The sequence below is a fragment of the Tamandua tetradactyla genome, chromosome 4, assembly GCF_023851605.1.
Source record: "Tamandua tetradactyla isolate mTamTet1 chromosome 4, mTamTet1.pri, whole genome shotgun sequence".
Taxonomy (NCBI): Eukaryota; Metazoa; Chordata; class Mammalia; order Pilosa; family Myrmecophagidae; genus Tamandua; species Tamandua tetradactyla.
Genome location: NC_135330.1, coordinates 150,370,426 through 150,375,377, shown reverse-complemented (window position 1 = coordinate 150,375,377; position 4,952 = coordinate 150,370,426). Strand labels below are relative to the sequence as shown.

At 31.3% G+C, this 4,952-nt stretch overlaps 1 pseudogene; it reads left to right on the top strand.

The window, feature by feature from the left end:
* The first annotated feature begins 2,576 nt into the window (after nucleotides 1-2,576).
* On the top strand, nucleotides 2,577-2,677 carry LOC143681909 (U6 spliceosomal RNA; annotated as a pseudogene).
* Nucleotides 2,678-4,952: the final 2,275 nt, after the last annotated feature.

Below are 4,952 nucleotides of genomic sequence, written 5' to 3'. Positions count from 1 at the left end.
TCTGCAAAAAAAATAATGTTTTGATTTTTATCATGATCACATGAGTCTGTAGAATAATTAGGGGAACAATGTCATTTTCTCAATATTATGGTTTCCAATTCATAACTTGTTTGGATTTGCATCAGTCTTTCCGCTTTTGCATTCTGTGTCTCAATACTTTTTTTTATTTCTTACTCCCTCCTTTCACGCTTATTTTACATTATGTGAATATTTTCTAGTACAAAATTTTAATTATTTTAATAATGTTTTCACAGTTTGTGTTATTTTGTTAATGGTTACTCTATGGGTTGCAATACACAGCTTATCAAAGTCTAATTCAGGTTTACACCAATGTAAATCTAGTGTGATATAGAAATTGCATTCCTGTATTCAACTATTTCTAATTTTTCCTTAGGTACAATTACTGTTATCAATATTCCACCTAGATATTTGACAATTCCAATGACATATTGCCATACTCATTACTTCATATCATTTTATATTTTTAATGAAACTGAAAGAAAGTGAACAAGAATATATTTATAGAGTTTGCCACATCAACCTTTTTATTGAAAGGTTCTGATTCTCTTTTTTCTTTCTTCCCATTAATTTAAGTTACCATCAAGTGCTATTACCTTAACTCCAATACGGCTTTACATCTAACTACTTTGAGCTGTTGTTGTCAAATATGGTACTTTTCTATGATGGCTGAATAAAAACAGATGACTATGCACTGCCCTAGACCAACTGAAGCAGAATTTCTGAATTTGGCGCATTAAAAAAATGATCTCAATTATTTTTATTTTTATAATCCTAAAAGTTGAAAATTCTTTTTCTGCATTGTTTATACTTTCTCTCTTTTTAGTAATCCCATTTTTTTCCTAATCACATAATTCAAATTGCAATAGTTAATAAATAGAACCAACATTATTATGAAATTATTATGCACCAAGCACGATGCTAGCTATAGTTCAGACATTATTGCACTCAATAGTAACTATTACATAAAGTTTTAAGGATGAGAAGCCATGTACTATTTATATATTATTGCACAGGCTTAGAGCTCAGGTTTCAATTTCTATATTTTGATTTTAAAAACGTATTTACCCATTTTACTTGCTATCTCTCTAATATCTGATTGACACTGTTTCTTGCTTGTGCTCTCAGTTTATGATTCATTAAAAAACGTTTGTGTTGCATCATCAGCATCTGCCCACTTCAAGTGGTCCTATTTTCTATTGTGTGTATTGTCTTTTAATTGTCATCCTTTCTGGCAGGGATAACCTATGCCAATCTGGCCTCACTAGATGGTTACAAGGGAACAAAAGTGAACTTTCAGGAAAACTTAGTAGAATAAAAAATAGTGTTTATAAGATTTAAGATCTCTAGATAAAAAGTTCTAATGATAAATAAGCCATACCAAAAGAGCTATTGTTTTTTTGAGGGGGGACAGTGAGTATACACCGGTGATCAAACCACATCTCCCACATAGTGGGCAAAGCATTCTAACACTGAACGACCTGGGCACCCCACGCATGAGCTATTTTTAATGACACACATGTAAAGTCTTTTTTTTAATTGATTAATTAAAAATTTTAAAAATATATATATAGATGGCGTATCTATTTTGAATGCCTTTGGAATTTTACTTCTGACTCAACAATGTCACTTTATTTTTGCCAGAAGCTGTTTTAATCATTTAAAATATGTAAGGTTTTAATGTTTACTTAAAAGAAGCTGCATAGCAAGAAAATATGTCTTCTGGTAGCATAAATAAATTACTGTACAAATGACGACATTAGATTTTAAGCAATGCATTTGTCAATTCATATTTAGGTTTATTCTGAGATTGAAAATTTTAAACATGCATTTTTATGTAAAACTCTTTCAGGAACAATAAAATTATAAGTATTTATTCATGACCACTCAGAGATAGAACTGATCTTGAATGTTTTAAATTAACCAAAAATGATTGAATAAAACAGGAATAGGTAAGCTTTTAAAAGTTAAGTATCTACAGTTAAAAAGCTTTTCAAAGATATTTCCAAGCCTTAACTTTTAAATTTTCTGTGTAGGCATTGTTTGTTCAATTGCTGTTTTGTTTTTATTAAAGAATAGTTAATGCATACAATAGATAAACAGGGAATTGCATTTTATGAATAAAGAAAATAGATTCATTTTATCTTCTTCTGATCAACATAAAAGCTTAAAAGCTTTGTAGGTATTTATCCAACAATGGATTAAAATTTTTTGAAAGTCCCCAATTTTTAGGATATCTGGTTAAACTACCTTTTGTTTCCATATTATTCCATTTTGTCTTTTAAGCATAGAGTACTGGTATCCAATGGATGCTTAAATTTAAAGTAATACATGTGTGGGGCAATATATAGGTGGCTTTGGTTATATACTCATATGAGTGATCTATGGATTTGTAATGTGATTAACTTGTTTGGTAATCACATAAGCATACTGGAAATGTTAAGTCACTCCTTACTACTCCATATGATCATAGCAAAGCTATTCTGCCTGTCAAAGTGGACTTACTGAGAATCTAGGAATAATTGCTTGTTGAGCCTTATAAAAAGGTTAAAGCAGTCTCACTTCAGCAGTACATATACTAAAATTGGAGCTACAGAGAAGATTAACATGGCCCCTGCGCAAGGACCACATGCAAATTCATGAAGAATTCCATATTAAAAACTAAAGGAAAAACAATGTTTAAAGCTTTTATTGAAAAAAATGGTGTATCCAAATTTATCTTTAGGATACTGTCTGAAATGTAATGTTCATTCTTAAGTGATTCCCTCTCCAAACTTCTATATAGACCCCTTTCTTGACACTTTATTGTATCATAGTTGTTTGCTTATGTGTCTTTCTCCTCAAGGTCAGAGCTCCTATCTCTGTTCAGGTAGCTAATTCGGAGCCAGTCATATAGTGTGTGCTAAACAAATGTTTATTTCTCTGGGGGGTATTATTAAATACAGATTGTAGAGTGTCAATCTCAAATATTAGGATCTAATTGGAAAGATCTAGTCACACTTGTGTAAGTAATTCAAGGGAGTATAGGAATCCTCAATAAGCAGCATGTAACATAAAAAGCTGAATGGATAGGATGGTTTCATAATATTTATAGATATAATTGACGTTTTAGCAGCCCTCCTTGTGAGGAAGTCAGATATTAATTAATTAAAAGTTTTAAATGATTCTCTGGAAATATTAAAGTAAGTCAATGTAGCAGAAAGGCAAACACGCTTCAGTGCGACAGCACTGCACTGCTCTGTTTTACAATGCTGCATTTATCTCTCTCCTAGTTTGGGATTGGCTTTAAGTGGCTAAAATCCTAATCCCTTTTTAGTTTAATATTCAGTTTTAATGAAAATTGTTCATTTTAAAGATTGGGTAAATTGTATCTGATTTTCAATTTTGTCAATTAAAACACAAACATAAAATAGGCTTCTGTGTTAAAGTAGCTTATAAAAGGCAATGTTTTGTTTGTTTATCCTAGTCCAGTGTTCAGTGACTAAATTTATAAAATAGGGCTGTTTCAGTCCAAATACCTGTATATGAATACATTTAGATGTATTCTTAAATCGGGAATAATCATGTTCACCAATTTAAGAATTATGAATAAGTTTCATTTTTTATGCATTGATTTAAACAAAGCTCTACAGTAAGATTTTTCAACTTGGAGGTTATCTTCACTACATAAATGACTTGGATGCTAAATTGATATGAAAAAGGAATAATCTTAGCCCCTTTGGAAATATCATCCTTTTGGGTTGAATAATAGTATCAAACATTCTACTGTGCTAATATATTATTTGTAAGGTTGATGATCTATCAAATTTTTTATCTGTGCATATTCAAAAGTCTTAAATTCTCTATTTTTGTGTGTATAGCCATGCCTTTTTCATCTCAATCAAACAGATCAGTCTTTCCTCTGAGAAGTGCTATGGCTGTTCGCCTTCACTTTATGCTTTAATATCAAAAATACTTCACACTCTCTTGAAACTATGGACTTATCGATTGTCAGTTCACTGCCACAATTAATGTTTCTCAAAAAGATAGTTTGAACAGTGTTACCTCTATACAGAATATATATACAGATATCAATTAATATTAAAAGTCATATTATAGAATAATTTCTAGAATTGTTTTCAATTAATTCTCAGTCAAGTATTAGGAAATCTATCAATACCACTGCATTTGGTATTTTTTTAAATGCAATTTTACTGAGATATAGTATATATTCATATGCGATATAACCATCATGATATAATCAGTGGTTCACAGTATTATCAGATAGCTGTGCCTTCATCATAATAGATTTGTAAATGCTTTCATTGCTCCAAAAATATAAAAATAAGAATAAAAGTAGAAATAAAAGTGAAAAAGCACATGCAAAACATCCATACTCTGTCTCCCCCCATTATTTATTTATGTTGTCTTTTTTTTTTTTTTTTTTGTCTTATTCATCTGTTCATGCACTGAATTATGGGAGTGTCAGTCACCAAGTTTTCACAAAAAATCACACATTAAAAGTTCTATAGTTAATCATCATCAAGAATCAAGACTACTGGATTATAGTTCAACAGTTTCAGATATTTCCCTCTAATACACCACAAACTGAAAGAGGATATCTATATACTGCATAAAAATAACCTCCAGAATGACCTCTCAGCTCTAATTGAAATCTCACAGCCACTAAAACTTTATTTTGTTTCATTTATCTTCCCCCATTTGGTCAAGAGGGCTTTTTCATCCCCACAATGCCAGGGCCAGGCTCATCCCCTAGAGTCATTCCCAAAATTGCAAAGGAGATTTATATCCCTGGGAGTCTTGTCCCACATAAGGAGGAGGGCAGTGAGTTCACCTGAAGAGTTACTTAGAGAGAGGCCACAACTGAGCAACAAAAGAGGTTCTCTGGGGGTGACTCTTAGGAATAATCATAAGTAGGTGTGGCTTCTCTTTTG